General features: G+C 38.6%; 1 pseudogene; it reads right to left on the reverse strand.

Annotated features, from left to right (window-relative positions):
- Positions 1–771: 771 nt before the first annotated feature.
- LOC141576028 (threonylcarbamoyl-AMP synthase pseudogene) lies at positions 772–4,523 on the reverse strand (annotated as a pseudogene).
- Positions 4,524–21,793: the final 17,270 nt, after the last annotated feature.

The raw sequence follows: 21,793 nt of genomic DNA on the forward strand, positions 1-21,793 counted from the left end.
GGAGCCTCAAAAATCAAAACTATGATTCATAAAAATGAAAATGATATGAGACATAAGAATTTTCCCTGATAATTGTCAGAAGGACTTGTCCCCAACTAGTTACTACAAAGCTAAAAAGAGTAAATTATGTGGTACTCATATAAAATAAAGAGGCAAAATTTAAGATTCTACAATTTAGACTTCATATGAATCCGTGAGAGAGTAAAGGATTATGAAATAATGCCTGGGCAATTAGTTGAATGTTTAGGCCCATTTTTCAGAGCATGCTCTGAAATGAACTTTTACATCATGAAAAAGTAAAATATATGAATAATAATCAGTATATAAAAATAAAGCATTTTTTTCATGGGCATCTTACATCTCAGTGGGGACTAGATGGGGACAACTTTACAGTCAACCTATAAAATCACAAAGAAAATAATAGAGATAATTTTATTTCACTATAGAAAGCATGCCAACCTTCCATATGACAATAAAAATGGGGTAATAATTATTGAGTGCTTATTAAATGTCAAATAAATGTTCTTAGTAAATGTTCTGAATGTTATGATTCTCAGAACTCTTTTTTTTTTTTTAAACTCCAAATTTGTTATTTATTTTTCAAAAATCTGAAGAAGAAACTTACCGAAACAAGGCCCTCCTAGGAATGTTCTTCAAGTCTATTCAGCTTTTGGCTGATACATGAAATTACAGATAATACATAAAACTTCTCCAGCCAAGGTGTGAGGCTTAACTAGCAGCATCAGAAGCCGGGTCTACAGTGTTGGGAAAGAAACTTTGCCTTGAAAAGTCAGACTAGTAACACTGCAGCCCCAGTGGCCTCTGCAAATGAGGACTTGCCAGCCACCAGGAGACAGACACATAGTGTCCAGCACCAGTCCTTGGGCCCTCACTCCTCGGGAGTTTCAGGAGCAGGATCCAGGTCGGGGAGCAGCCCGTACTTCTGGAGGATGGCTGTAATGCTCTCAAGGGCACAACCAGGACGAATGATGCCAAACTTTCCAGGTACAGACAAGTCAACCACAGTTGAGCCTAGCCGGCATTTAGGGCTCTGGCCATCTCCAATTGGTCCCCCATCAATGACCAAAGAGAAGTGAGGCCAGAGATCTTGGAATTCCTCAACCTTCAGAGAGCTGGCCTGGGAGCTGAGTTTGGCGCTGGTGAGAGCTAGTGGTCCCCCAAATACCTGGGCCAAGTCCTGCATGAAGGCATGATCGGGGATCCGGATGCCTACAAGAGGAGTGAAGGGGTTCAGGTCCTTGTTGAGCTCCTCTGAGCGCCCCATCACCAGGGTCACTGGTCCTGGCAACAGATCGTTCAGGAGCCCCTCAGGTACTCTCACATGGCAGTACCTGTAGATGTCTATCAGCCACGCGGCCCAGACATACGGCCAGCCGGCGCGCTCCAGGTTTGCGGCCCACACGGCCCCGCTCCCCGGGAGCCGCAGCAGCCGAGACCCCGGCGCCGCGGGAGCGGGGCTCGGCGGGCGGAGGAAACGCTCTCTCCGGGCGGAGCCCGCCCGCTCCTCGCTCAACCCCATGCTGGCAGCCACCACGGCCCTCAGCCCCCTGCGCCGACGTGCCGAAGACATCCGCCTGATTCTCAGAACTCTTAATTCTCAGAACAATCCAATGAAATAGATATCATTATTATCCCATTTTACAAGAAACAAACCGAGGCACAGAGAAGTTAAATCATTTGCTCAAAGTAACATGATTAGGGCTTATAGAACAGAAGATTTTAATTTTAATGTACTTAGATTCATCATTCTTTTTTCATGAGTGTCTTATGGCTAGCTAATGCTCTTGGAGTCTTGTTTTGAAAACTCTATATTCTTCCCAAGATCAGCAAGATATTTGCCAATAAAACTAAAACATTTGAAAGTTTTATATTTGTCATTTAAGTCCTAATTTTTCTGGAACTGATTTTTCTGTTTGGGAAGAAATAGAATCCTATTTTATTATGTAAGTATGTGTAATTATTTATCTAGCTCCTCTAAGTGAAAAATATCTTCTTTTCCCACTGATCTGCCCTGCATCACTATCGTGAGTCAATTTCTGTGTCTTAATGGGTCTATTGCTATGCTGCATGTGACACTGGTCACTTTGTCTGTCTCCACGTTGCTCCCACGTCGCTTTCATTACCTGAGCTTCAAAACAAGGGCTGTTATCAAACAAAGAAGAATTAGCCTTTGTTATCTTTCTTCTTCTAAAATATTTAGGCTCCACTTTGCTCTTTATTCTTTCATACACATTCAAGAGTATGTTTCTCAAGTGCCGTGAAAAAAATTCTATTGGAACTTCTACTGAGTTGCTTTGAATCCATAGAGCAATGCTCAGAAAACAGAGATCTTTTGGACAGATATTCTTTTCACTCATCAAATTAGCAAATATGTTTAAAAATGAGATGACCTAATGTAAATGGTAGAAAGCCATGTGCTTATTCTCAAACCCAGCTTGAGAGAGTTTAAATTGGTGTATTTTTTGCTGAAAAGCAATTTGGCAAAATGTGTGAAGAGCTTTAAAGATTGCAACTTTAATCTCATAATTAAAATTTCACAAATTTGTATTTCATAAGGAATTAATTTGGGACTCTGCCATGGTTTTACATCTAAAGATGTTTACTAATTGAGAAAATTATGAATAATCTAAATGTCCAACAATAGGAATGTGATTAATGAATTATGAAGGATTTGTTAATGGAATCACCTGTAGTCTTTTTGAAGGATTAAAAAAATTTTTTTTAATTTTTAATTTTTTTTGGGAGGAGGCAATTAGGTTTATTTAATTAGTTTATTTCTTTAATGGAGGCACTGGTCATCAAACCCAGGACCTTGTGCATGCTAAGTGCATGCTCTATCACTGAGCTATACCCTCCCCTCTGAAGAATTTTTTAATGACATGAAAAAACACATGATATAATGTTACATGCAAGAAAACATGATGCAAATTGTATATACTGTATTACCAGAGTCTTTTAAAATTTCATAGGAAACAGACTAGAAAACTATACTTAAATGTCATAGATAATTTCCTTTGGGTAATAAAATTATGGGTAATTATTTTTCTATTTCTTACTAACTTTTAAAAAGTATGATAGATGACCTTTTATTCCAGAAAACTAAAATGTTTCTCAGTGGTCACTTTTATTTATGACAATATAAAATTCTAAATGGAGTGATGGAAACTATGAGTTTTTTTTTTCTTTTATTGCAATATCTTTCCAAACTTTATTGAAATTTCCCAAAGGCTTTGGTTACTATTATGAAAAGATTTATAAATTTAGAAACTGCTCACTAAGAAAAGCAATTAACAAGAAGAAACTGTGTGTTTTGAACAGTAAAATTAATATCTGGTATCAGCCAGCTTAAAAGAGAAATGGTTCAAAGTTGACTGTGTCCGTGAGAGGTGGCTGGTTTTTCCTTTTGATGTGCCTCTGGAATATCTCAGAAGGAAACTCATTTCCATGAAGACACCTTTGGATGCTTCATCAATATTCCTCTAACCCCACTTCTCCCAAGATAAAATTCCTCGGGGTAAAAATGTCCAAAGCTTTGAATGGCAGTAGAGTGTCAGAAAATGTTTCATTTAGAAGTCAGACGTTTGGATCTCAGGCTGCAGGAGCTTGGATATATGATGAATTTTTAAGCTATGTGGAGAACCCAAGAGAGCAGGGTATATGTGTGTGTCTTTGAAGTCTCAAGACCCACGCGTCATCACATGGGTAATGAGTAACGAACACTTAAGAAGACCGGCTCCCCTAATCTTGCCATTGCCATACGGACACTCACATGTTATCTTGAGAACTGAATGCTATGTGATGTCTTATGAGAAAGCCATTCTGTTGAGCATATGGGGAAAACTGGTTAGGTAAAAATCCTGAAGTATCTGCTTTAAAGACAATGGAAGCAACACCATTTGCATGCATCTGGTGCAAAAAAAAAAAAAAAAAAAAAACTATTCCAGGGAACTCCTCCAAGTACAAGATGATTGACTGTTATGCATGGGAAGGCTGGATGAAATTTGAAAACTTTGAAAGAGTCCATCTTGCTGCAAGAATGTTGTGCAAGAATGATTGCACTGGTTATAGCTCATTTAAAAATGTTTCCTTCTCTAATCAATAAAGGATGGAATCACTGTTTATTATCGATCATGGTGCGTTCTATTAGTTTAAGCCCTGCTGATGACAGTGATGCTGGAACTCTGTGCAGGACTGTGGTGTTTGCAATGTCAGTAAGTAGTTGCTAGTAATGTGGTTGTGACATAGAGGTTTATTACACCTGAGACTTTCGTAACTCACCATCCCTTATTTTACACACCAAACAGTAGAGGCACTTTTAAAGCATGAAGTAAAGCCAAAAGCAAAGGGACCCCACAAGACACAACAGGCTTCTTTCCTTTGAAGAAATACTATTGAAAATAGTAACTTGCATTGGCAAATGGCTATAGAGCTGCCAGTTCATCTCAGTGTCACCAGGACTCCTCCTTTAGCAGCTGGGGAGGTTCAAAACTAGGACAATTTTTCCTCCATCTCTTGGCACCTCTGGTGTTACCTTAAGAACAAAGTGTATAACCCAGATTAGATTCTCAAGTGCTTTGTTTCTGTGGCTGTCTTACCAAATTTGGGTCCAGTTTATCTACCCAGTGACCACGGAACCATCCATAATTTGAGCACACATTGGATGTGTGACCAGCAGATTATGATGGCTGAATATTTTCTGCGTGAAGCTTGTAGTCAACTTTCTTGTTAGTCTTAATAGAGCTCTTCACTGGAGATGTTGCATGTGGTTGAGAGGACAGTGTAGGTAAGGGCCAAATAGCTTGCAAGTGAGAACCTTCTTTCATCTCAGAACTGTGTCGCAAATCACACCCCTGCTCCTTTAGGATACAAATACAGAAACCTAAGAGGAAAGTCAAAAGAGAAATAACCACACCGAGAAACAGGATTATGGGAGAATCCTCCTGGCACACAACAGAGGAAAATTTTACTGTTTATGCCCCACTTTATTCCAGAAATAAGTCACATGGAAAAGCTTCCTTTTAGCTTTCTGCTCTGCTACATCATTTCATTTCTGAGTTAATCAATCCATGTCTTCCATCTCTCAGGTCCCACGATAGCCAAAATGAGATTTTGTGCCTGTACAAAGCAATGATTTTTGATCAGCCTCATGTGTCTACTGCAGGCAGCCATCACACGGATGCACACGGCAGATCCTAAGTGTGACCACATTTGAAAGGAAGGTGGGGCCACGGCAGCTTTTAGTCTGAGGTTGACTTCATTCCAGCACTGTGCAAGACTCTCCTGAATATCCTTCCTTTTGTCCCACGAGTGTGAGCCCTATTTCCATCTCTGTGCTCAGCCCAGAGGAGTCCTGCCTGTAGTCTTTCTGGTGGTTCTTTCTCTAGCCTTGGGTGGCTTCCTAATATTACAGTTTTGCTAAATATCCCAACAGGAAGCCCTGTAGATTTGAATTATCTTGTTGCGCGGGCTTCTCTCTGGTCCTCTGCGTTGTGAAGTCTTGTCTTCTTTACCTCTTCAGACTCCAAGCTTAGTCCCTTCGAGGGACACAACCTCCTCCCTTGCACTGACAGCCCGGAAGTCCTCTCCAAGCAGGGAGGGAAGCCCATCCCATCAATTTCCCAGATCTCAGGAACACTTCTTCATGCCTGATACCCAGTGTCTTAAGGCCATTTTGTCACATGTTTTGTCTAGTTTTTTCCGGATTGTTTGAATTCAGGAGAAGGTAAATCTAGAAGGAGAAACCCTGGAGACATCTTAAAGCAGTGTTTTACTCAGAATAACACCCTGAAAAGATAATTTTGCTGGTAACAATCAGGTTCAACCCTATATAACCTAAAGTAAAAAAAAATAAAACATTGTGGACTAACATTGTTGTGGCAGCTGGATTTATAATAGTTATGAATTAGATAGATCTAGTTTCAAATTTGTTTTCTGAATTTGCTGGCTTTGTTATTTGCTGGCTACTTGTTCTAGGGCAGGATATTTACCATTTCTTGACTTCAGTATCCTTCACTATAAAATGGGGACTACCAGAATACCAATCTCACGGCAACCCAGTGAAAATTAAATGAAAAACGTAGCTTGATGACTGCTACATAAATTGTAGATACTGTCTTTATATAAAATAATATGATAAGAGAACTCTGTCATTTTCAAGAATACATTTTTCCCCCAAAAGGAACTTGGAGGATTTACATGGTTAACAGCTAAATGAACAGCATCTGATATCTGTACTGGAGTCTTCACACTAACGTGTGGAAATGTATGAGAGAAGCATGTCATAGACTCAAACAGAAATGGGTTACTCTGGGGTATGACTTTTGAAAGAGACCGCAGTTTCTGTCACCTAACTTCGGGGACGGTTGGAGGGACATTTTTCAATTTTATGAAGATGATTAACTCTTTGTGTTCTGTTGATGCTTTCATATTCCTCTATTCTGGGATGTTGGGGTTCAAGACTGATAAGACAGCTAATTGCCTTTTCATGAAACTATGCAAATAAATCCAATGATGCAGTACCCACCGTTGCTAAAAAGGGAGGATTCACAAAAAGTAATATCAGTGATTATTCCAAAGGACAGGATAACAAAGTTTATAAATAAGATTTGTTTGTGTTTTTGTTTTTGTTTTGTGGGGGAGGTAATTAGGTTGATGATGATGATGATGATGATGATGATGATGATGGAGGTATTGGGGATTGAGCCCACGGCCTTGTGCATGCTAAGCACGTGCTTTACCACTATGAACAAATTTTTAAATATTTAATACAAAAAGGGAAGAGTGTCATGAGTTAAAGGAAAGTTACAGGTGGGAAGTTGTAGGTGTTCTTTGAATTCTTTCTCCTCCTCTAAAGCAATGAAATTCTACATGTCAGGGTATATTTTGTGTTAATGAGTATCTGTCAGAACTTTATCCCTCTCTGAGAAATATCCCGTATTTGAAGTCCAGCAAAGAGGATTATTTTCCTCCTAACATGAATAAACCTATTTTCTTGAGACATCTTGCTTGTGCCCTGGCAGTTCTATTCACAGAACCATTTCCTATTTCAATGGTCCAGTGGAATCTTTCTGGTGCTGTGTCATTTGGGAAATCTCATTTGAATGAGACATTTCTCACATCAGGCCCTGCAGCCTTGTTTGGGGCTGTTTCCTTGCTGCTCTTTGTGGAGAATCTCAGTGATGAGTCTTTGCTGTGGATGCGACACCTCACAGCATGACAGAAGGAAAAATTTCACCAAGTCACAGAATCACAGTAACATGTTAGTAAGAACCCATTGCTCTAGAGTGAAAAAAAAAAAAAGGAAAACAGAACAAATAAATAAACAAACAAATAAACAAAAACGGGGACATTCAGGCTCTAGAGGACATTCTAAGACCTAAAAAACTATATTTATCAGTATTAGAAAAGATTATAGTAAATATCATAAAACTTCAAATGACCAGTCATGGGAGAATGGTTACATTTGTTATTTTCTTCCTTTAGTTTAACATTTATCTGATGCTGTTCAGTCAATTATGACAGAATAAAGTTCATGATACTTACATAGTACTTTTGCTTTGAATATTTATTTACTGTCCATTGTGATCAATTCAGGTCTGATTGGACTAAAATGTTTTTCAAATGATGTACTCAATCACCTAATATTTACAAGTACAAGATTCTTGCTTAAGCCATATTTCTAGAAAGAAGTCTTCATAAGTTTGCATCACTGCATCCCTTTTGAAACAATAATGTGGACATTTATTCAGTTTTGTATATTTGTGGACTGTTAATAAATTAGATTGAGGATGTTTTTTGAGGTCAGTTTATTATCTTATCCTATAATTTTGTCCCCTTCCCAACAAGCTGGAAATGAACCAGAGTGCCTCATTCAGATTTCCTATAAACTGGGGGTCCATTCCTTCTCAAAGAAGGAGAAGGAAATATGTAAGAGAACAACCCAGTGTGCTAAAAGAGCACTTATTATTCTGTGCTTTTCCCATGAGTTTTCTAGCTACTATTTTTAAAGGTACAGTATTCCATGCAGATACCCACACAGTAAACCAATATACTGTAACAGTGGAACTTGTTATGACCCAATTCTAATAGATGTATTAATGGCACAAAACGCATGAGGCTGCAAAGGCATTGAGATCATAATTACTGAGAAGTAGATTACAAGATACCCACAATAAAAGGGAAATAAGCAGACAGCTTATATTGGCTTGTATTAGACTTTTGCCATACGATTTTCAAAATGAAAATCTTAAATGGTCCTCAATATTACAATGTCTCTAGCACAGTGCTGTATCAAGGGAACCAATCATCCTTGGACGGTGGCCCTGCTCCCATCTGAAGTTTTTCAAGATGGCGCCACTTTGTGTGTATGTGTCTCTTGCTTGGTGTTGACACATGAAGACTATTAATGAAGCATCTTTTAACCGTCTTCCACAGCAGTGGTGACCTCCACAAATTCCAAAATATTCCTTTTCTACTTTGAGCTCACATCTTTAGATCACTCTAGTAATAATTTTCTATTTGGAAGTACTGAAATACACTGTCACATGGAAAATATGAGTGGAATGACAATTATTTCCCTCTATCAGATCTTGTCACCAAAATCTATGAAGTAATCGTATTTAATGCTCGTTCATTGGCCATGAGCAAGTGTGTCGTGACATTGCTCACAATTTATGGACCTTCCTTTACTGGTCTGCGTTGTATTTTGAAATTCCTAGATGTTTAATTCCGTCTCAATTTTACATAATGACTTTGTACTCATTGAGATGACTCTGCATCTCACTCAAGTGGGTGAAATTGAGTGAGGACATAAATGTCTTAGTAGTTTATCATCATATATCCTTTGCTTTACCAAATGACTTTATTTTCCTCTCCTGGAGAAAAAAGTTTTAAAGGCTACTAGTCACAAAATGAAGATGCAATGATTTGTAAACTGGGATCACAAGGACATCAGTCTTGGATGAATGTCCAGGTCCTTCTTAACTTCTCATCCTAACTTATTCAGCTACAATTAACAGTAGTTGCTATTAAAGGAATTTGTAGCTTCCACTTCTGCTTTCTGAAACTCAGAGAAGTTTCCTTTTAAGTCCTGACTTGCTCTTGTTTAAATTTGACTTATTTTGAGTATCCACAGTAGTCCACTGCTGCTGAGAGTATGTTTAGTGTGTTCCGTTATTGTACTGAAATCCAACAGGCTCTTAGAGCAATTGATTGTACTCAATAAATAAAGCTGTATCTTTGCAACAAAGAAGAAAAGAAAGGAAGGAAGGGAGGAAGGGAGAGAGGAAGGGAGGATGGAAGCAAGGAAGGAAGGGAGGAAGAAAGCCTGTTTCTGTAAGTCCAGTGCATTTTAAACAAAATATCTCTATCTTATTTTCAGAATTCTTTTCCCTGTGAAAGTCTTCATCTCGTTAATGTGACCTAAGTCAGCAACAGCAACTCAGATGCTCTGGACAGCAACTTGGCAATGAGTTCCCACAGGCATTTTGTCCTTTTGTGAACAGGCTTCCTTTTCTAGTATGTGGTGAGGTCACAGGCATGCAGCGACATTCACGGAGACTGGCTTCTCGTTGGTGGGTTACAAATGAAGCGATATAACCTCTAATGCTTAGTCTTCACAGTTTCACACCAGGCATCTTGGAAGCACATCTTTTGAAAGGGAGAGGGAGAGGACAGTAAGTAGATAATATGTGGAAAGTTTCAACCCAGAATTGTTGCTATTTTGCATGGTTTCCAGAAATGTGCATCTGCTTGGAAAGGTTTTTGGTTTTGTTTTTGTTTTCTGGGATTGAGTGAGCATTAGGAGGGGCAGGTGAGAGGATGGAAGGGTGAATAGGAAACGGGAAAAGTGCTTTCAACCTGATCTTTTGCTCCTAACCCAAAAGTGACAGACAAATGAAACACATCTCACTAGATATTACCCAAATGCCACGACAGGGCTGATGTTTTCCATGCAGAGGACATGGCCCTAGGAAAGCATGCAGGATGCTAGGAATCAAAGCAGCGGATCATTTTGTTTTAGGGGCTTATCTTTTTTAACAACAACAACAACAAGAATTCTGATTTTGGGCTAGTTTGAACAGTTTGGTGGGTCTTGAGGAGCAGAGATTGGACTTTAATGTTAGTATGTCACCTTCATTAATGAAGCCTGTTTAACTGGGAACTGCATTTTGTTTATATTCCATGCAATGTTGAACAGAAAAAACAATGGATTTCCAAAAATATTAGTACATTTGGTACGCTTTGTGGAGGTGCATTATAGTAAAAGTGAAGAATGATGTGTAGTAAAACATGCCTGTTACTGTGTTTGTTCTTAAGGATATCAATGTCTTCATCAATGAAATCCAAATCCACAAAATGTTTTCATAGGCCTGCAGCTATGAAAAAGTTACAAAAAATACTATAAAATCCAATAAAAAATACTGTAACATGATTTTTAAAATCTCTGTAAAACTACAAAGAGTACCACCTGGAAAAGACAACATTTCCCCAGAAACTCAGTATGAGGCTTTCCGTGCAGATGATGGAATGTAGTAGTTTCAATAGTAAGTTGAGGACTGATGAACTTGACCTACACATGGGCTGAGTCCACGACCTTGTGTGGAGCACTGGCATGTACTTGGTTTCACCTCTCTGACTGCACGCAATTCCAGTACAAACTGCTTCTCCTCACTGATAAAAGAGATCCTGACACTGAAGCCATCAGTCACCCAGAGGCATGTGTCTCATATTTTGGTGCTGGGTGAATATTATGCGTTTTCCTTATAGAGATAACTGTGCCTCGAGGTGAATGGCCAGGTGGCTTTTGAGCAAGGGGAGAGCAGCTCTGCTCTGAAGGGCCACGGACTGAGCAAAAGTCTCTGCCACACATCTCATCACCTCATTTCAGGTTTTCCTCCTTAGGATCCTTGAAGGAACTTTTGCTTTTTTCATTTCACTTATCAAATGCAGAAAAGTTAGACGGAAGCCAAAAATTCTTTCTTCCCAGCTGGTATAAACCTCATGTCTGTGAACAGCTGGAAAAGTATATCTATTCTAAAAGGGAGGGCTGCTTGAAATGGACTGAAATAATGATATGTCTCTTGGGGGGAAATGATGGTGGAGAAAATGTGTCTGATTTGGATTAAATCTGATCGATAGACATATTTGGCTATGAACTGTAGCGTAACCCAGTGAATTTTCTTTACTTGTAATTTACAATTACTAAATGTATGCTACTATAAAAGAAAGTAAAGTTGCTCAGAAGAAATCCTGTGGCCATCATATGTTGGGTGAAGTAAAAGGATTCACCCTATGTAAACTCTATGAAGTCCATATAAAAATTTAGTAAATATCAGTTGGCTAACTGAGTAAATGGATGAATGAATAAAACCGTATCTACATAGACTACCTGCGGTTTAACATGACACTATGTGGCTGGCTAGATAATTTGGTCATTGTCGGGTTGGGTCATTGCAGTTTAGGGCTAATCTCCCTTTCATTACTTTAATAATTATCTAAAGCCACTTGGAATATTAGCATAACTTTGTAATTCTTTTGGCCACCATAGACAACCTTGAAATGAAAAAATATTGACGATTGCCTTGTTGGCTCAGACACTTCGCCATCATCATCAGTTACACACGGGGTCTGTGGCTGGATGCGCTGTGTTTACAGCCGACTTGAACATTTATTGTCTCGACCTGGTGTTGCCCTGTTTGGGTGGAATGCATTTTTGCTCTGTGAGGTAGCTGAGGGTGGGAGCAGAAAAACAGGCTTTTTCCTTTAACGAAGCAGGTAACCGGGGAATTGGGGAGAAACACACATTCCATTCCACACCCAGTCAATACAGATCAAGAAAAACAGAACCTGTTTGTTCCCTTTTTTCAACCACAGTTTCCTTTATTATCATTTTATGGGAATAATGACCATTTTGGCAGACAATTTTGCTTCGTTGCTCTATGAATCTGTTTTTCTTTTTTGTTTGAAAGGAAGACATGATTATTAGAAGCAGCCAAATCCCTCAATACCCCTTAAGAGTTTATTCTTTGTTTCAATTATTTTTAAGGCAGAATTCAAACAGTTCAATTTTTAAAGTGTTTTAAGAATTCACGCAGCATAGATTTTTATTTTTAAAGGCAAACATAGAGATAGATGGTACCAAAATAACCTGCCGTAATTTCTGGTAAAATCCCTGAAATAGCAATAAGAGTATCCCTCAATTTTACAAAAAATAAAGAACATATCCTTAAAGGGGGTAACATTTTTAACATAGATAATTTTTTAAAATTTAAGAAGTTCTTGAACTCAGTATGCCTTACTATTAACAGATCTTTGCACGTTCTACAAATCTTTTCTTGAATTTCTTTCAGCCTTTCAATTCTAACCATGTTCTCTGTAGAGAAAATTGAATTGAACTCTATAAATTTACTAAAACTCTTTGTATACTTTGCATACATAATTGTATACTTAAAATGAATGAATTTTATGATATGTAAATTCTACCTCAATACCTATATACTTAAAATGAATGCATTTTATGATGTGTAAATTTACCTCAATAAAGATGTTAAAGAATAGGAGGAGGTAACCAACGTCCACGTGTTCTTTGCGTGCTGGTGTTCTCTGCACATTGGAATTGATGATTGGATTAATAATTAATGCTATTTTGGATTTGAAAAGATCAGTTTGCTGTGAAGGTTTCTGAAGCACTATTTCTGCCATCACAGTGATTAAAACAAAGGTTCAACTCTCCCCTTCCTCCCCACCCACACCCCGGTGTTCTGTAATCATTCATTAACAGAACTTTTAGGAAAGGGGTCAGTGCCAGTGAAAGTTGAGTGCTGAGATGTATTGTTTCACCCCATTGACATCTGGCTCCTAAATATGGTCAATTGGGCACCTTGTGAGCATTTCATGCCCTAGTGAGGCGACCTTGAACTTCACTCATTCCTCTTAGCTTTGCAAACCTTATTCTTGCTAATGAGGACCACTGCCCTTGGGTAGACTGAAAAAAAAAATCAGAGTTGGTCCATTTTAGTCACCTTTCAGAGAAAATTAAAAAGAGCGGGTAAGGTTGGACATGTTTTTCTTGTTATGTTTCTTGTTTGTGAATTCCACCAGGAATAAAATCTAAAACATTTTCTTCAGTCTCTAAAAGAAAAAAAAAAACAAACTGTGTTACACAGTATGTCAACATTTTCCATTTATTTATGGTTGTTTTAAAAAAGAAGAAGGAAACAACTCGACTTGTTCTGAGGGAAAAATAAGTCTGAAGGGCAATCTTTCACAGTGAAGGTTCCAACAGCACTCTCACCTAGATACACTATTTCAAAGAAAACTCAGCACTGAAACGTTCTCCAGTTAAAGATGACATATTCCTCTATATGCACATCCTGTTAAAATAAAGACTTTGTATGTAAGATTTTACACACAAGACCCTTTGTTTGTTGCATACCTAGTCAACACCTCCCCAATGATCATATTCTTGACATCTTGCTGGTGTTTTCTGCACACTGGTAACCTTCCTATTTTTTTTTTTAACAGCTTTATTGAGGTATTATTTACATATCATAAAATTCATTTATGTGATGTTTATCATTTAATGGCTTTTAGTAATCTGAGTTAGAACATTTTCATCACCCCCCACAAAAGAAACATGTACCTATTAGCAGTCACTCCCCATTTGGATCCCTAGCCCCCAGCCTCACGCCTCTGTTTTTTGCCTACACGGTTACCTATCCTGGACATCTCACATACATGGGTTCATGCAGCATGTGATCTTTTATGACTGGCTTCTTTCACTTAGCATAATGTTTCAAGGTTCATCCATGTCACAGTCTGTATCGATATTTCCTTCCTTGTTATTAACCAACAGGATTCCACTGTGAAGATACATATATAATGTTAGTTTCATCCATTTACGAACTGATGGGAATTTAGGTTGTTTCCCCCTTTTTTTGGCTATTACAAATAACGCTGCTATGAACATTCATGTACAGGCTTTTATGTGGACATAAGCTTTCATTTCTCGTGGGTAAACAGCTAGGAGTGGAATGGCTGGGTTGTATGGTAAGTCTACATGCAGCAGTCTAAGAAACTGCCAAAGTGTTTTCCAAAGATGACTACACCATTTATAGTCCCACCTGTGATGTATGAGGGCCCAAGTTTTCCATATCCTTGCCAACTCTCTGTGGTATGAAGTGATAGCATATATGTATGTTTACATATATATATATAATGCCTCCAAAATAGTCAAAAACCTTTTTTAAAATCATGAGAAAATATATGCTTCATCACCCTTCACAGATAAACTAGTCCAATCTCTCCTACGTTCATGTTCAGTCCATCAAAACTGTAATCAAAATAAGGAGATCATTTAAATATAAATGTTTTTCTGCTATCAGGGAGGCCAATTTAAGAATAAACCTTAGATAAGCTGTCACCAAAGTAAACACACCTTCAGAATATATTCAGATGCATTGCAACTGCTGAGACCTGGAGTAGCAAAAGCCATACAATGGCAGGGTAATAAACTCCAGAATTTAGGTACAATACTTCTTCTTCCCATTGAGAAGTCAAATGAAAAGTTTGAAATATATTAATAAACTTTGTCCTTACTTCCTATAGGTAAAGCGTATCCCTAATTATTAAATGAAGGAGAGAAGCGACCATTCTGCTTTCTCAGTGGTTGGGGGCATTTCCCACTGCACATATATTTCCCTGAGACTTCCTCCTGAGTGTATTGGATTTTCATTTAGGCAAATTTAGGCTATAGCTTTTACTGTCTGTTGGGTAATTGATTGATCCAGGTATCCAGGACTACGGGGAACTCTAAGAATTGGGAATTATGACTCTGACTTTCTTAATACAAGTATTACATCATCTCTAAATATGTGAATTTCTGTATAGAATCCCTGAATTCTTACATCATTTGACTATAGTTGGCTTGTACCAGGCTTGAAGTTAACTAATATTTCCAACCCACTTGAAATACAGGGACTTGGGAGGTAGCCAGCAGGGCAGATTGTAGCTATATTGGGCATCCCTTCAGATCTTTTGTACATAAATAAATGTGTATTTGTGTGTGGAAAATGTATATAAAAATGTGTGCATGCATATATATATATATATATATATATATATATATAATTAGTGGGTTGACGTTATATGTTATGCTGAATAACCAGCTTTTTTCATTTTATCTATTTTAGACATTTTATATCAATACATCCTTTTAAAAATAGTTGCATAATGTCTGTTATTTGAATGTTGTACATTTGAAAAATTAGTCCCCAACTGTTAGACATTTAAAACACATACAAGCACACATGACACATCACACATTTATGATAAAATTATGGAAGAGCAAGAGTCAAAAGGAAGTGAATTTTTAATTTTAATGCATAATACCAAATCAGGCTACATGCCCACATTCTGTGGGAGGAGGAACCATACTTCCTGCTTTACACCTAATGGAGTATAGACTCAGGGAGGGTAAGTTACTCACCCAAAGCCCCAGATCTCTCAAGAATTGGTCAAGGTTCAAGGTCATCTTAGCCATGACATTGCTGGGCTTCTCCATGACAGTCCAGCATCTCTTCAGTAGGAAGGAGGGCATCCTCTCCTGCTCCATGGCAGCCTGCAGAGCTGGGAGCCATCACCTCATGGGCTATTTTCCATCTCCCTCACAGATGAAGATTCTCTGCACCAGCGTTGCTCTCTGGACCAGGCGGACCAGGCATTTGTTTTCATCATCTTGGCAGTCAAGACCGTCTTTTCATTGGTGTTATGACTGGAAATATTGGCGGGATTTCCCCACCATCCGCTTAACCTCCCACGAGGGAGTGACTGACTGACTCTGTGAGATTAATGCAGGGAAAAAAGAGCTTCTTTAAAGGACCACAGGGAAAAGAGCAACATAACACGATCCTTCTAAGAACACTCAGCCTAATGACAGCTGAGTCCGTTTTGACACTGGAGAGCATTTTCGTTAGTCACCCCAAGTTTATTCTGTCAAAGGTGGCCTCGCCTTGAATATGGGCTTTTCCTCTGAGGAGCAGAAAATAGGTGTGAGAGTGTCTGTGTGTGTGATAAAATAGCGCAAACATTGTTCCCACACAGGGTGGTCTAATTCTCCAAGTGTTCATCACCTAAGCTCCTGCCAACTTGAAGTTACGTAGAGAAACAAATTTCATCAGAATATTACTAACTAATGAGTTTAAACAATGATAACATTAGCACTCACTCAAATTTCCCTCCATGCCTAACTCTTAGACATCTAATTATTCAATGCAAAATGAAATTGAAAATCTTGTTTAAAAAGATAGGAGTGGTGGTGAATCTGACGAAAAGGAAGGTTGGTGACCTCTTTCAGCTGCAGGCCGAATCACTGACAGATGAGAATCTGGCACAATTCGCCAATTAAATTGAGGAAGAGAGAAAAAATGCACAAGGATGACTACAGAAGTATTCTTTGAAAAGGGAAGAATTTCATTATATAAGGATTAGGCAAAACCTAATCTGATGAAGACTTCAAATATTTCTATTCATTTATTAATGTTATTGAAGTACAGTCTGTTTACAATATTGTGTCAATTTCTGATGTGCAGCATCATGCTTCAGTCATGCATATACATACATATATTCCTTTTCATATCCTTTCTTATTATAGGTTACTACAAGAAATTGAATATAGTTCCCTGCGCTAGACAGAAGAAACTTGTTTATCTTTTATGATTTTGATGTCCTTTTTAACATCTTCATGTTTATTCTCATGCAACTCATTTCCAATTACGGTTTTCTCTTTTCTATAGCTTCCTTCTTCTTTTCTATTTAGAGGAGACCTTTCAATATTTCAAAAACAAAAAACACTACTTCTATTTTCTAGACTTTATATTCTCGAAGAACACAGTTCTAACAATGTAGTTTCATTTGCAACATAAATTTAATTGTAACAATATATGATATGAAATAAATGTATTTTATAATTCTTGTCCTACTTTTTAAGATGAAGACTCAACTCAGACAGGATTTTTTTAATTGAAATATAGATGATGTACAATATTATATTAGGTACAATTGTACAGTATAGTGATTCACCATTTTTAAAGGTTAAGCTCCATTTATATTTATTATAAATTATTGGCTATATTTCCTCCATTTATAGTTATTATAAAAGACTGGCTATTTTCCCTGTGTACTATATATTCTTGTAGCTTATTTTATACAAACTGGTTTTTTTAAACTAGTTATTATGAAATTTTGGTCCCCATCTAGGTACCAACTATCACCATATAGTGAAAACCTCCTGTAATATATAATTCTTGTAGGGAAGTCATAACAAACAGACAGCAACAAAACAGAGAGTATGACCACCCAGAGAACCCACCGTTAACATTTTGGACTGTAAACCTTCAGATATTTTCTTCCATCAAAAATGTACATACAGACACTCTACCACGTCAGTGCTTTTCAAGTTTCTATTACACATAAGCTCTTTGGTTTCCCTTCATCTTTTCCCTGAAGAATATTCTCTTAGTTCTTAATATTTAGGAATTACTATTTGTGCCAATTTTCTCATCTTCTCCAGAGAAAGCAACAGAACCTGATGCTGTAAAATTGGCCCATCCAAACATTGATTAGGCCCCATTTTATGAAATACAAGCAGGAGAGCCTGCTTGCCAACATCCAGGGCAGTATTTCTTAATTTTTTTTTTTTTTCATTATTGCCCCTCTCAGGAGCTCATTTAGACATTTTCCCCTAATTACCCACCAGTGGTGTCTGTTTATGTACTGTGGCCAGTGGGGCTGGTGTATTAGAGTTCTGTTGCTGCTGTAACAAACTACCACAACTTTAGCAGCTTAAACACACAAGTATGTTATCAAACAGTCCGTATGAACAGAAGTCTGACTCACTGTGTTAAAATGATGAGGCTTGTGGGGCTATGCTCTTTTACAGAAATCCAGGGGAGAATGTTATCAGCTTTTAGAGGCCACCTGCATTCCTTTGCTGGGGTCCCCTTGCTCCACCTTCAAAGCAAACATTGCATCTGTGCCTTCCTTCCACTGTGACATCTCCTCTTCCACTTTGAAGGACACGTGTGATTACATGGGGCTCACCCAGATAATCCAAAATAATCTCCCCGTTTTGAAGCCAACTTATTAGCAAACTTAAGTCCACCTACAACTTTAATTTCCTTTTTGTAACATAACATGTTCACAGTTTCCCTGGATTAGGGAATGGACTTCTTAGGACGGGGCCATTTATAACAACTTTTCTAGATACACATGTGCATGTTAATGCACATTTTTCAAAATGAAATTAACAACACTCATTTTTTTTTCAATATGGAAAAACCCACCCTTGACCTAAAACATCATTGCCCACATGAAGAGCCTTTTAACTATCCAGTAAGCCTACACGGTGCATGAGGGTATCAAATAAAGATTTCACTGTGTCATCATGAGAGATACTGGAAACCAAAATTTAGATTGGGGGGGGAAAGTCAAACACACTTAAAAGTTTTTTTCCAGATTGTTCAGTGTTTCTGTCTCTTAAATGTACTTTTGCTATAAATAAACTATCTCTGGGACTTTTGAAACATGGAACATAGAAACAGCAGTTTAAAACACGCAGCCTCCAGGGGAATGATCAGGCAGGTTGTTTCGTTTCTTTACTGCTCATGTTGTTGCAGAAATAGCAAGAAGACTGACATTTTAGGCCTGGAGGTTTCCCCACTGAAGTCTTTTTCTATTTTTTTTAAAGCCTTGAGCCAAATCATCAGATTTCTATTCTCTCTGTTACATCAATTAATGGTACCTGAAAATCCAATTCAATTTAATTTTCTTGAAATGGAAACCTAGGGAAAAACTCCTTTTCTTCTTCAAAGGAAACCTGCCTGAAACAAAGACAATTGCACTCTGGGCTGCAGGATGGCAGAAACAAAATCACAGTAACGGTGCCTGGAAAACAAGACAGTTTCGAAGTACATTTATATCTACTTAGATAATTGCTTGGGAAGGAAGGCAGTGATTCTGTGTATTAGAAATAAAATCGCTCATGATAGTTGGAGAGTTCTCATGGAGATGAAGCTTCTCCATTTTTGTCTCAGATCATCTTAAAGTCAAAGGATTTGGTGACTCCCCACCCCCTGCCTCTGTGATGATATTATGGAAAAGCCATGAGTCCATCAAGTAAGAATCCAGTTCTTAATTAAATCGTGCAGTAGATCAAGTAGGTTTTCAATAAGCTTGGCTCGCCAACCCCCTAAGCCCAACCTTGCATCTATTTAATAGGGAGTCTTAGCTTGGCTGTTCTGATGCAGTGGTGCCAGGAAATTCCTTCTTCTAGCTTAATTATGCCCACAGACCACCAGGAAATAAATACATAAATACATAAATAAATAAGCTTATCCTCTAAAGAATCATCCCTGTGCTCTGAACTAGTAAGTAGCCAGAATGACCCATCAAATGCTTTTACTGGCTCAAGTAGAAACAGTCCCACATCTAAAATATTGGACCACTTCTCCCCACCTCCATCACCAGTCCCTCCTCTTTCCTCAAGTAGCTGCTCCTCTAGACCATTTCCGAAGGCTCCTGGGTCCAATCCCAGCTTCCACCATTCCTGCCCTTCACAGTTCTCTAGGACAACCAAAGGGACCTTTTTGAAGTGAGATGCTAGCACGCTCCTCAATGACTTCTCATCTCACTCAGAATAAAATCTCCTACCACGTCTCTCCTGACCTGCCAACCAGCCTTCTCTCCGACATCATCTCCAGTCACCCTTGGCTCCCTCCTGGTGTTCCAACCACACAGGTCTCTTCACTTTCCCTCCAACACACCAAGTCTGGCCCTGCCTCTGGCTCTATGCACTTGCTGTTTCCTCTCCCTGGAATGCTCTTCCCCCAGATATCTGAATGGCTCACTCCTCCACTTCACTCTGACCTCTGCCCAATGCTGCTGTCTTGGAGAAGCTTTCTCTGCTATTTACAGTAGTACTTCTCCATCCCTCTCTCCCTTTGTCCAGTTTTATTTTTCTTGCAGGCACTTATCATCCTCTAATATATAATTATTTGTTCATAAGATTTCATGCCTCCTCTCTCTATAATGTGAATTCCATGAGATTAGGGTTTTGCTTTGTTCACTGCTCTGTATGTCAAGTAATGGGATCTGTGCCAAACACACGGGGCTCAGTATATACTCTTTATTGGCAAACATTTAATGAGCATCTCCTGTGTGCACAGCACCAGGATGGCTCAGCGATGAGGGAGCCACTGTAGAAATAGTGAAACTGTAAAGGCATGAATGAACAGGGTGTGGAGATAATAAAAGAATTCTGATTGAACCAGAAATCAGATAACCTGGGGGCAAGTCCAGTTATGCAACTGATTAGTTTTGGAACTTAATGCGCCAAATTCCTGTATGCTCCCATAAAAATGGAATTGATAATGTTTGCCACACCAGATCGCAGCAAATCTTACGTGAGACGTCCCTCCACCACCACTACCTGCCATGACATTTTCTTTCAGCCATGATTGATGGACAAGGTACATTCCAATGCATAGGTAGTCCCAGATGTTTCCTGTCTTCGGTGCTCTGCAGCATGAAGCCTGCTTTCCAGATCCTTTAGTGTCTGCTCCCTCTGCCATCTTTTGCAGCACATAACCTAAGGGTTTCAAAGCCCATGCCTTTGATGTGAATTTAACAACTAACATCTGAGGTACTAGCTGTTGCATCATGTCTTTTTCAGTAGTAACTTTTTTTGGAAGATGCAAACCCTAGTAAGTGATATTTCAAAAGGTCTAGTTGTCTGATCAGAACTAAAGCTGGAGGGTCCAGGGTTAAGTGGACATTTAATTTTTTTAGTGGCAATAATTTAAAAGTAGTCTTAGAAAGTCCTTTACATAAACTGAATCAAGTGTCCTATTAGAAAAGATGGCACACACACACATTTATTTTCTATCTTCATTCACACAACTAATGGATAATTCTGAGCAATACTGTATGTGTGAGGACACGTACTTGTGGGCTAAGATCCCAGTTCATGCTAGGAATGTATTTCTTAGTTTGCTGATACTGGCAATCAGATAAGACTTACAGAATTTACACTTCACATATACATTCATATATATTACTTATCTTGATGAAAATTTAATTTTGAATTTTATTACATTCATATGGAAGTTATGCACTTAGGGTTTTAAAGTTACTTCTTGAAATGTTCTCTGGCTTTTATGCTAGATCATAGTAACCAATAAAAGCTGCATTTGCATTTAAAAATGTATCAATTAAACTTTTATGCTACAGATGGATTTTTCTGGGTAGATTGATATAAAATTCCAGGTGTCTAATTTTTATACAGACTTTTATAAATACCCTCTTTTTTTTTTTTTTGAAACCAATGCGTACTTTATTGCAGACTGAAGCTAAGGGCTCACTCACACAGTGGGCTCTGGCTTGGCATGCAGAGGTTACTCAGAAAGTCAGGGTTCCAGAGGGCAGGGCAAACCCAGCCCTCATCTCCTGTGGCTTTGGGTCAGTCCCTTCACTGGGAGTGCCATGCAGCCTCTGAAGAGATCTGAGGCCAGGATCTCTGGGGGCTGGTTTAGGGAGGGGGATTGCAGGGGGAGAGCTGAGAAACTTCGCCCTCCACTCTGAGGACATCCCCAGGGTCACCCCCAGGCCCTTGCTTCTCAAACAGTAAAGTGCTTGCAGGAATAACCTGGCGATCTTTTGAAGTGCAGGTTCTTATTCTGGAGGGCTAGGGTGGGGCCTGGGATTCTGCATTTCCAAT

The sequence above is a fragment of the Camelus bactrianus genome, chromosome 35, assembly GCF_048773025.1.
Source record: "Camelus bactrianus isolate YW-2024 breed Bactrian camel chromosome 35, ASM4877302v1, whole genome shotgun sequence".
Taxonomy (NCBI): Eukaryota; Metazoa; Chordata; class Mammalia; order Artiodactyla; family Camelidae; genus Camelus; species Camelus bactrianus.